Source organism: Balaenoptera ricei, chromosome 8, assembly GCF_028023285.1.
Source record: "Balaenoptera ricei isolate mBalRic1 chromosome 8, mBalRic1.hap2, whole genome shotgun sequence".
NCBI classification, from domain to species: Eukaryota; Metazoa; Chordata; class Mammalia; order Artiodactyla; family Balaenopteridae; genus Balaenoptera; species Balaenoptera ricei.
Window position 1 is genome coordinate 15345763 of NC_082646.1, and position 12766 is coordinate 15358528.

At 37.5% G+C, this 12766-nt stretch overlaps 1 protein-coding gene and 1 pseudogene across 5 annotated transcripts in view; one reads left to right on the forward strand and one right to left on the reverse strand.

Annotated features, from left to right (window-relative positions):
• The window catches only part of SIK3 (SIK family kinase 3), a 247800-nt gene that overhangs the window by 118941 nt on the left and 116093 nt on the right, over nucleotides 1–12766 (forward strand). The gene's annotated exons all lie outside the window — the stretch shown is intronic.
• LOC132369614 (small ribosomal subunit protein eS1-like) lies at nucleotides 94–8805 on the reverse strand (annotated as a pseudogene).

A 12766-nucleotide genomic window follows, 5' to 3' on the forward strand; every position in this document is an offset into this window, starting at 1 on the left:
ACTTTTTGATATTAGGACTTCTTACACTCTTAAAAATTATTGAGAACCCAAAATTGCTTTCTTTCCCCACAAATCGGATTTTTTATCTGAATCTTAAACATATTTTTGGATTGGTGGCTCATTTCCACCAGCCCGTTCAACTTTAGCATTTGTCTCATCCCCAGTGGCTTTTCCAGAACTACCACCTTCACCATGAAGCTCAAACTTAGTCCCAGTTCGAACTTAGACTTCTTCAGCATTTTTACTTTTCTCACAAAGATATCATGGAGTGGATAAATAGATTGGCAAGCCTTTTCTATCTTTTCTAATGCTGTCTAGAATCAATTTATTGACCACTTTTTCCAAGTCATTTGTCTGCACCTCTCGGGTCATGATTACTACCATCGTCTTCCAAGTTTGGTGGACCTGTCGATGCTCAGTGTAAGAGGTCTTCTGCATCAGATTGTTGTGTTTTTAAGTAAAACCAACACAGAATAGATGAAGCAAGTAACCATTGGTAGTGTTGGCATCAACATGAGCTTCAATCATGGTCTGCCATTTTGACCACGGAGCACATTTTGTCATGGCTAAGATCCATTCCATGGAAATTAGTTAGGCAGTTTTTGCCTTGAACGTCCTCAGTAATTAGCTTGACTTTTCAAGATGCAACTTCATCCTTCTGCAGATCAGCAAGGCTCACTTCAAAAATACTACCCTTTAAGCCATCAGATGTGATTTTCATTCCTTGAGTTCTTATAACTAGTGGTTTTCCAATATTTCTTATAGTGAGAATACTGGTGCTTTTACGTCATATCAATTTTTCTTAGGAAATGGATCAACCACTTTCTTCTTGACTCCCATTTTGCTGCCTTTTGTAAGGTGCTTGTTCTATTTTTTTTTTCACAGTAGGAAAAAAATCACTTATAATTTGCTTTTATCACCTTCAAATAGTCTAGGTAATTTGCGCTAGACTAAAAGGCCTCCTAGAAGGGCGCTTGTTCTTGGCAACCGCCATGGTGCTGCTCATAGAGCCAAAAGGGCCAAGTTGCTTTTTCGTATGTGGGTTACACTTATAATTTGGAGACGTTTCTGCATATCTGTTATAGTTCAATAAAAAATTTACTTAAAAAAAGACACCATAAAGAGAGTGAAAAAATAAGCCACAACTTGAGAGAAGATGTACTGACAAAGTTCATCTAGAATATAAAAGAAATTTTCAAATTAAAAAAAAAAATAGGAAAGTCGTGAATAAGTTTATTTCACAGAGGCAGAAATAAATGGTCCGTGAACATATGAAAAGATCCTCAACCTTTTCAGTCATCAAGGAAATGCAAATTAAAACAGTGAGGAACTCTTTGCTCCCCACCACTCACCAGACTGGGAAAAATGAGAAATAACAGTTGTTGGTGATGATATGGAACAGTGGGAACAGTCCCACTGTTGGATATGACCATTTTGGAAAACAATTTGGCTTTACTTATTGGTTCCTAAATATATACCCTAGTGAAACTTTTGTATTCATGGCCCTGGAGACAAGTATAAGAATATTTAAAATACTGTTCATAATAGCTAAAAATGCAAACAACCTAAATGTCCAGCAACTGTAAAGCAATAATAAAGATGATATATTTGTAAAAGGATGACTATTTAGCATAAATATTGTGAATTAGGTACCACTGCATGCATCTTCATGGAGGAATATTATAAATACATTATAAGGATCAAAAAAGGCAGTTAACAATGATCAGCCTGATTCTCTTGATATAAAATTTAAAAACAGGCAAATCTAAATAATATGTTGTTTGGTGATACATATAGGGTAAAATTGTAAAGAAAAGCAAAGGAATGATAATATAAATTTTAGGATAGTGATTGTCTTGGGATAGGGACTAGGATAGAAAAGCACATAAGGAACTGTGGTTTGTATGTGACGTATTTCACAATAAAAATTTCTATGAGCATATTGTTAAAAAGAACCCCAGAGTGATTTTTTTTCTAAGGAAAGATTTGGTAATGCAAAATACTAGTTCTTAATTAATCTTTTGGTAGATGTTCTTACATATAAAATCCTCCGGTAAATATATTTTGAATTTATTTTTCACAGTTTCCTCATGTCAACCTTGCTAAGTAGGGAGCATGACTAGGAAGAAGATGAAACAAGGAGGATTTATCCACAAGTTCAAGTTCAGGGGTTGTAGCCTTAGAATGAGAAATTAGGCCTCTTATCCTACCTGTCTTAAAATTGACTTACTATTTTAAAAAACAAAAGACTGTTCTTAGTTTATTTTTTTGGTAAGCAGCAGAGGCACTCTTTTGTCTCTACCCCTAGCCTGAGTCTGCTGTTTTTAAAAATCTCCATGCATTGACATCTCTTCCTTTTCTGAAGGAATGCTAAAGCCAATAATTACGCACAGACCTGACCTACTTTGGAGGAACCAGAGGACAAAGAAACCCTCACTTTTCTTTATCCTTTTTTGGTTAAAAAGCAGAGATTTGGGGAGGTGAGGGCCAGAACTTCCTATATCTATTCTTCTTTGAAGAGTCTAACAGTTTGTCCCTGTTTCATATATTAAAGGTTTCCCCGTGTGTGTTGCCTGTAGACTAATGGACTTAATGCTAATGAATCCTTTGCATATCTGCTGATCTAGAAGTGTTTGGCCCTTTCCCAAGGGCACTATAGCTTTGAGAAAATAGGAGGAAAGAACTTACTGATTTTTTTTTTAATTGTCTTATTTTATGTATTTGATTTTGTAAGCACCTCAGTCCTTTCTTTCTCTTTTAAAAGAAGTAGTTAGGATCTAACATACACACTTATGTTAATGAATGAATTAATTGGAATAAAAATTTGGAGTAGTCATCCCCTTTAGTAATTGTTGTGGTTGCCTAGTAACTGTTACTGCAGTTCTTTCTTAGTTCTATTTCTCTGTTGTTATTTTGCTAAGTTGGTAGGTTATTTTCATCTCAATTTTTAATATTTGCTTTATTAATTGACCTTTTTAAAAATAATTTAAAAAGTTCCCCCTAAATCACAAGCAGAAATCTTTTTGGTTTGGTTCATTAATAGTTGCTATTAATAATTAATAATTGCTAAATAATTATAAATAGTTGTTCTGGGTCCTAGGTCCTGTGTTGGGTGCTTGAGACTTTACAAAACCCATTGTTTTGTGTAATTAACACCAACCTTAAGAGAGTAAGGTGAATATCAACATCTAGAATATCAAGAACTAGGAGACAAGACAGTATATGTAAGGACAGATCAGTGGAATAGGTTCAGGAGTCCAGAAATAAAAGCCAAATGTGGTCATTTGACTTTTGACAGAGTACCAAGACAATTAAATGGAGAAAGAATAGTTTTTTCAACAAATGATGGTGGGACAACTGGATATCCACATGCAAAAGAGTGAAGTTGGACCCCTGCTTTACACCATACACAAAAATTAGCTGAAAATGGATCATAGATATAAATGTAGGAGCTAAAACTGTAAAACTATTAGAAGAAAACATGGAAGTAATCTTTGTGATCTGGAGTTAGGCAGTGGTTTCTTAGGTATGACACCAAGAGCACAAGGGACAAAAGAAAAAACAGATTAAATTGAACCACATCAAAATTAGAAACTTTTGTACTGTACATAATACCATTAAAAAAGTGAAAGACAGATCACAGAATGAAGAGAAAGTATTTGCAAATCATATATCTGATAAGGGATTTGTATTGGGAATATATAAAGAACTCTTACAACTCAATAATAAAAAGACAACCTAATTAAAAAATGAACAGAGAAGGTATACAGCTGGCCAATAAACACATAAAAAGATGCTCAATGTTATTAGGCATTAGGAAAATGAGAATTAAAACCACAATGAAATATCACTTCATACCCTTCAGGATGGCTATAATTAAAAAAAGATGGACAATACCAAGTATCGGTGAGGATGTGGAGAAATTAGAACCTTCTCCTGCATTACTGGTAGGAATGTAAAATAATGTAGCCTCTTTGTCATTTCCTAACTAGAAGAAGGATAGTGCCATTTATAGAAATTGGGAAATGAGAAATAGGGGTAATGAAATTGGATTTTGTACAGTTGAATTAAAGATGTCTCTGGGACATTCTGGTGTTATGGTACCCACTGCTTAAAACTTTTTAATCATAGCTTTCAGGATAAAGTCCTCCAAATCACTTTCTTTCCTAGGGCCTATGAGGCCCTCCTCAGTCTGGTCTTCCTTCTCTATTCTGTTCTAAGCACACGTTTTCTTTCAGTCTTTGTTTGCCATGCTACCTCTATTTTGGGACCTTTGAACATTCCTCCCCCCAGTTAACGCCTGTTCATCTATCAGAGCTCAGTTAAGTATCACTTCCTCATAGGAGTCACCGCCGACTCCCCAGTCCAGGTAGGAGCAGCACACATTTTTATTTCATGGTTTCTGTGGGTCAGGAGACCCTCTGCTCCGGGTCTCATAAAGCTGTAATCAAGGTATTGGGCGGGTTGCATTCTTATCTGGAGGCTCCAATGGGGAAGAACCCACTCCAAAGACCATTCAGGCTACTGGTAGAGTTTATTTTTTTGTGGCTTTATGACTGACTTTTTGCTGGCTGTTGGCTGGAGGCTGCCCGCAGGTTCTAGAGAGGTGGCCTACAGTTCTTTGAGACCATCCACAGTTCCTTTTCTTAGGAGCTTCTCAAACATGGCCACTTACTTCATCAGGACTTCCAGCTTGATGGAGGGGAGAGAAGAGATTACACAAAATCATGAATGAATGTATGGTGTGTGCAATCACTGGAGGTTGGTCACCTTAGGGTCTGTCTGCTACATCTTATGACTTCTGTAGAGAATATTTAATTTTGAGTAGGACTGCACCCAGTGAGTCTGTTTTGATGAAAGCTAGTCACAGAGTACATCCCAAATATCAGCTTAACCTGGTGGAGCTGGTTGTAGTGAAAAGAACAAACCTTGTAATAATTGGCATTATGTTAAATGAAGGAAGGTAGAGGTGTTCGTGAGCATACCAGCAGAAGATGAAGAAAGAAGTTGGAGGAGAGGTGAAGTACTGTATTGTATTTTCCCGGTTTCAAAATTTTGCTGACTTATGATTCTGTCATTCATTCCTTTGTTAGTCAGTTTACTATGTTTATATTTGAGAACTCCTTACCATAAAATCTAGTTTTGAGAGGCAGCAAAACATAGTGTGTAGTTAAGGGTTCAGGTTCTAGAGCTCAACTGCTTGGGTTCAAATTCTGCCTCTGCTATTTAGTACCGTATAACCTGGGCAAATTACTTGGTTGGTTTGTGCGTCAGTTTTTTTTTTAAAATTTAATTATTTATTTTATTTTTGACTGTGTTGGGTCTTCGTTTCTGTGCGAGGGCTTTCTCTAGTTGCGGCAAGCGGGGGCCACTCTTCATCGTGGTGCACGGGCCTCTCACTATCGTGGCCTCTCTTGTGGGGCACAGGCTCCAGACATGCAGGCTCAGTAGTTGTGGCTCACAGGCCTAGTTGCTCCGTGGCATGTGGGATCTTCCCAGACCAGGGCTCGAACCCGTGTCCCCTGCATTGGCAGGCAGATTCTCAACCACTGTGCCACCAGGGAAGCCCCTGTGCGTCAGTTTTAAATGGGAATGATAGTAGTACCTACTTCATAGGGTTGTTGTGAAGATTGAGTTAATGCCTATAATTATTGTTATTTTTTTCAAATGTGATAAGTGTTCCATAGTTATGTTTTAAGAGAGTGAATCCTTTTAGAGGTACATATTGAAATATTTACAAATGAAATGATATGGCAATTGGGATTTTGGAGGAAATTGGTAGAGGTATAGATGAAACAAGATTGACCATGAGTTAATAATTGTTGAAGCTGATTGATGATTTAATTGTATTAGTCTACTTTTATATATATTTGAACTTTTTCATAATAAAAAGTAAAAAGTAACTGCCTTGGCACGTGTTAAGTGCTTAATAAATTTAAAGCTATTTTTATTATGTTTAATATGTTGGAATTAACTTGTCTAAAACACAAAGAAAAGATATAAAACAAACTTGACACTTTAATTTTCTCATTTCTAAGATTCTTTTTATCGGTGGAAACTATCAAATTTGGATAAGATTCTTAGACTTGGATTTTTGGTTTCTATATTATCTTCCTAATTTGGTTATAATTTATGGCTTAATTAGTTTGATTTAATTGTGGCCTGCATCACATTCCATTTAATTTAGACTACCATTGTTTGTTCTGTAAGTGGAATGGAAATTAATAATATTATTGATTATCAGTGTTTTTAGTCTTAGTGGTAGGAGATATTGATTTTACCAATAGAGAAAATATTAGCAGCAAAAATGCCAGGGCTTTCCTAGGTAGACAGTGGTGTTATGCTTCAACATATTTAATTGCTGTTTAAGTAAGAAAGGTAGTACTTAAGAGCTTACTCACTGAGGTTATCTCAAATGTGGTAAATACATCTTTGGGCTTATCATATCGTCCTATATCATATAGCACTATAAAACTAGATGGCTTAAATGTTTCAGTTTTTCAAGATTGAGAACTGTTTAGTGATTCTGATTCATTTTATGTGAATGAACCTTGGAACTTAAAAAAATAAAGTAAAAATGTAAAAGAAGCAACACCAAAGTCTCTCAGAGTTCTACTTAGGAATTGGCATGGTGAGACCTTGTCTTGATAACTCTGCTTGCAAGTCACTTACAGTCACACCTTTCATTTAGTAGATAAGGACCTTGAGGACTATAGAGGTAAGGTGATATGCCCAAGGTCACAAATGTTTCTAGATCTCAACTCTCACTCCAGTTCTCTTTTTGCTGTCCCAGTGATTTCTGAATTGTTCTCCAGAGCCCTAGGGTTCTGAAAAGTTTTGTCTCTGAACCTCTTACCCAGAGTTAACCAGAGTAGGTGCTTCTCCCATTCCTCATCTTACGTATTAGAGCTTCTATGAGATTTTGTTCAGAGGGAAAAAGATTCTGCTACTGTATGTGTTAGTTTTTATGTCTTTCCTACCAGAACTCTTTATTCTGTGCCATCTTCTACTCAGAAAAGTACATTTGATTTATTGGAATTTTCTTTGACTTTGTTTCAAAGAATGCCAGTGTGATCGCTAAAGATATCTGTGACCCAGAGGTCGCAGGAAAATTCAAAAGGACCTTTAAATAGGGAGGGATAGGGCTTCCCTGGTGGCACAGTGGTTAAGAATCTGCCTGCCAATGGAGGAGACAGGGGTTCCATCCCGGGCCTAGGAAGATCCCACATGCCGCGGAGCAACTAAGCCCATGTGCCACAACTACTGAGCCTGCGCCCTAGAGCCCATGAGCCACAATTACTGAGCCCGTGTGCCACAACTACTGAAGCCCGTGCACCTAGAGCCTGTGCTCCACAACAAGAGAAGCCACTGCAGTGAGAAGCCCATGCACCACAACAAAGAGTAATCCCCGCTCAACGCAACTAGAGAAAGCCCACGAGCAGCGAAGACCCAATGCAGCCAAAAATAAAATAAATAAAAATAAAATAAATAAATTAAAAAAAAATAGGGAGGGATAATTACTTTTAGTGTGAAGTTATTATCAATTAACATTTTATTTTCTTTTCCCCCGCTCTCTATTCTCCCTTCATTTCTCATCTCATAAATCTCATTCCTTGTGATTTTTTGGATGATGTTTCTCATGGTCTGTTACTTTTCTAAAAAGATATTTATGCAAATATGTCTGTCTTAAATGAAACTATTTCTGATGTCTGGAGATTCTTTTGGGTCTCTTTGGCAGTGAATTAGGAGTCATATCCATTTGCTTAAAAACAATATTGTCATAAGATCAAAAGAGGGCCCAGTAGACAGTGTAATAAATAGGTTGGTTTTTGCTTAAATTGTGGATGCTTTTAATGATTTTTTAAAAAACCCTCACTGTTATTAACTATACTTAATATTTTAGTGAATTAATACATAATTATGGTAGCTTATTTAGAAGTAAAATCCTTGGGCTTCCCTGGTGGTGCAGTGGTTGAGAATCTGCCTGCCAATGCAGGGGACACGGGTTCGAGCCCTGGTCTGGGAAGATCCCACATGCCGCGGAGCGACTAGGCCCACGAGCCACAACTACTGAGCCTGCGCGTCTGGAGCCTGTGCTCCGCAACAAGAGAGGCCGCGACAGTGAGAGGCCCGCACACAGCGATGAAGAGTGGCCCCCGCTCGCCACAACTAGAGAAAGCCCTCACACAGAAACGAAGACCCAACACAGCCAAAAATAAATAAATAAATTTATTTAAAAAAATAAAAAATAAAAGTAAAATCCTTGCTGGTACTTCTAGTAGCTTTTTAGAATTCTAGACTTGTACTGTAATGTCAATTTAGGACTATTATAGAAAGTCAGAATTTAGGATGCGTGTAATCCTGCTAAGGGAAAGGACGAACAATCTTATTAAATGTTAACTGTGATATGAAGTACATACTTCATGTAGTTGTGTTTTTACATTTAATGTGGATACAATAATGTTAACATACATGTGATATGTATTGGGTTGGCCAAAAAGTTCGTTCAGTTTTAAGTAAAAATAAAAGTCATTTTCACCAAGAACTGTATTGAACAACGTATTCGCTAACTGAACAAACTTTTTGGCCAATCTAATAGCAATAATCCATATAATAATGAGCTATATTTTGCTGAAACAGTTTTTCAAATTTTTTTCTATGGCACTGTTGTTTATCAACATTCCTCCTCCTGCCTTTAAAATAAATATCAGAAATTTGAGAATTAATTAATGTTCCAGTTAGACTATCCAGGCGAGTGATTTAAGTCACTTAAAGTTCACTGTTCAGCACATGAGACACAGACATTCATTATGGAAATAAAATCTGTTTGGTTTGAAAATGTGATGACTACTTAATAAAAGGAACTCATTGAAGTTGGAATAAATGCAAAAAGCCACCACACAAAAATATTCCCATTTTGGTGGAATCCCAGGGGGGCATTTCCTGCCAGCACTTATGGCTTGCAGCTGGGATTAGGAAAGCCCCTCAGAAGGAACTTGGTGCAGTGTTCCTGATGGGCACAGGGAAGCTGGCTCTAACTCTGGGCTGCTGCAGGGAAGACAGACAGCCCAGTGTTACAACCATTCAGACTAGAAATGCCTGGCTTGACGAAGATGTACATCTTGACAATTAGCTCACAGTACTGACATCTAAGGATGCATGACAGGTAAGAGTTTCAGAAGTAGGGAGGGTAAGATGCTTATCTGATAATGGAGATTGCTCCCTATTTTCCCTTAGTCTTCATTACCAAATAATTGGGAGATGCAAAGAGATGAGGAATGTAGAATGGTTTTTCAACTGTTATTGTGTTCCTTTGGTTCAATCAACCTCCTGCTACTGCAGGCTATGTTATTAGGCCTTGGGGGCATATTAATATAATTTAAAGCAATTTAAGATATGAACTGTTTCTGACTTTGTTCACTGGGAACAACACTACCATTCATTGTAAGGTTAGCAAGATACTCAGTGTAATAAATCTCCACTGGGGAAGTTTAAGAAAGTTACGCCGTGCCAGTTGAGCTTAGCTCTCTTTCCAGCTGGTGATTTAAAAAGCTTTGAGTGTTCTAGGTGCTACATCTAAATGTGCCTAACAGTACACAGACTCCTTGACAAATGCCATTCTTGGGAAGAGCACAATCCTTCTGTGAGTCTGTGTTATTTTTACCTATGAGCTGGCACTCCAGGAAGGAGTAGCATGTACTTCATTAAGAAAATTCCTCTTGAAATCCATTCAGCTTTCTGCTTCCTTCTGACCTCACAGTCCAGGCCATTGCCAAGTTCTTTACTCACATGTCCAGTCTTTCTTCTCTGGCACGAAAATTTCATCTTTCATAGCTTAATTTCCTACCATAACTTTAAATTTCTCCTTGGACTAACTGCTGTTCTCTGTTTTTCTTTTATTTCAAAACATTTCTGTAACAATTAGTATTGTTTCATTATACCATTTGCTTTGGTAGCCACTTTAAACTATTAGGACTTCCTTGTTAAACAATTTAGCTCTTACCCTTTTCCTCCCCATTTCTCTATGCTTTTCTGCCCAATCCCTCCTCTCTTCTCAAAGCTCCTGTTTGCCCTCCAATCTTCTTTGGGCCTCTCCCTCTTTCCTTCCCTTCCTTTAAATTCTTCCTTTAAAAAAGGCTTCAGGGCATCCTTTTAAATAGCTCCCTTAGAATTAAGCCATCAGTCTCAATCTAAATCCCCCTCTTAGACTTCTGAGATTTGGTCAATCCAAAATAAATACCTGAAAATGGAATGGGGACTGATATTTTTGTAAGTAATTCTAACCTTACCTTCATTTTTTTTTTCAACTCCATCCTCTTCTCCTATCTACCCCCCCCCCATCCCTTTTTAAAATATCTGTTTGTTCAGTTCATTTAAGTGGTAAACCTACAGGCCAGGAGTTGATTTAATGTTCTGTAAAGCATACAAAATATTGTTGGCACCATGCAAATGTTAAGATAACAACAACAATAATGTCACTTAGGCTGAGGGAGTTGCCCATTGTGTTAGAGACACTCCTAGGACTTCTGTTTTCTGAGACAGTAAATGTTAACCAGATGGGAATTACTGGAACTGAGAAGTTATTTTCTTTTTTACCTTAAAAATGTCCCTTCTATGCCTTGAATTCCAAGTCGTCACCAGAAAATTTTCATTTATTAATTATGCACAATATACCATGTTCCACCTTAGAAATACTTCCAAGAATAATGCATGTTTCATGGTATATTTTGTCACTGCAGGTAAGCTCTCAATTCTCTATCCCCCAGACATTGTTGCATGCATGAACTATTTTATTTTCCCTGTTCAGTACAGCCCAAACAGAGAAGTATAGAAAAATAAAAATCACCTAAAGACCTGCTAGATATTTTAAACAATAGTTGAATCTTTTTTTTTCTTTTTCTTTTATTTAAAACTATAGTTGACTCTTGAACAACACGGGGATTAATCCACATAAAACTTACAGTTGGGCCTCCACATCCCTGATTCCTCCACATCTGTGGAGTCAACCAGCCATGGACTGTGTAGTACTGTAGTGTTTACTATCAAGAAAAATCCGTGTATAAGTGGGCCCTAGCAGTTCAAACCCACATTGTTCAGGGTCAACTGTATTTCCTTTGGGATTCATTGAGAGCTGACTGACCATTATCGTTGGTGGTCATGTTGAATCCTCCTGTCTGAAGTTGGCTAGAATCCTAACATCTCAGTCATTCCTTAGGCTTGACAGCTGCATATTTTCCCAGAAACAGTTATGATGGCATGTAAAATGGATGGAGTAATGGGTTCTTTCCAAATGTATGTCTTTGCCCCCTTAGTACTTGATCTGAATATTTGTTACAAACTAAAATACCAACTCCTTGATTGGTTCCAGCACAAAGGTCAGGATCTTCCCAAGAGTATGACCAGCCTACGTCCTGACCGTGGTACATATGGTACATCTTTAATCATGGCCATTTAGTGCTTGGCAGGTTTAGCCTTATAGTCTAGCTTGTGTAGTTTGTGGTGGTTTGGGGTTGCTTTAAACCTGTTTCCTGATGACAATTCTATTTTCTAGTAAGTTTAAAAGGAAAAAGCTTTTCATCAAGGCTGATTGCAAAGACATTTAAATTCCTTTTCTAGAAGCCATCTCAACTGAGAATTAATTAATTCTTATAGAAGGAATTAAGTCCTACAGGAAAAAAAATTTGAGTGAAGATTTTCTCAGTTTTCCCAAAGGTGGTACTGACACCTTGCAACTCAGATTGGGACTTGAACCCACGGTGTTTTAACTGAGATCACACACCTGGTCTCAGGACTTAATGAAGCTCAGGTTCTTGATGTCTCATCACAGAAAGAGTTCAGTGAGAGACAGAGTGATAGGTGAGAAGTGGATTTATTTAGAGAGAAACACGCTCCACAGACAGAGTGCGGGCCATCTCAGAAGGTGAGAGGCCCCGAGATATGACGTGATTAGTTTTTATGGGCTGGGTAATTTCATAGCCTAATGAGTGGGAGAATTATTCCAATTATTTTGGGGAAGGGGTGGGGATTTCCAGGAATTAGGCCACCGCTCACTTTTTGACCTTTTATGGTTAGCTTCAGAGCTGTCACGGCTCTGGTGGGTGTGTCATTTAGCATACGCTAATGTATTACAATGAGCGTATAATGAGGCTCAAGGTCCAGTGGAAGTCACATCTTCCGCCATCTTGGACTTAGTTGGTTCTAACCAGTTTTTGTCATGTCCTATGGCTATGTCATTCTTTTAAAGGTTGTGTTCTGCCCCCTTCCCTCCTGTTTCAGTACCATTCTAGATACATAGGCAAGAAGTTAATTCATTACATACAATGATGCCTTGTTGTTCTCAGTGTTTGATCTAGGGACCCCAGAGTCTCCAAAACTCTTTCAGTGAGTCCCTAGGTCAAAGCTCTTTTTATAAATATTCAAACATTATTTTCATTTTTCACTTTCATTCTCTCATAATTACACAGTGGAGATTTCAAAAGACCACCTGATGTTTGATGATATGATTACTCTGATGGCTGATGAAATGTGTGCATGTGTATTCTTCTGCTTTAAAATTTTCTGTTTTAATTTCTGATTGTAATTTTAATCTAATTTCTAAGTAAATATTGATAGATATTACCCATATAAACAAAACTTCTTTGAAGGTTCTCAGTAATTTTGAAGAGAAGGAGTCCCAAGACCAAAAAGTTTGAGAACTGCTGTAAAACTGAGTGTAAAACTTAATTCTGTCACAGAATCCCTGTTGAGAGTAGCTCCTAGTGAGTTG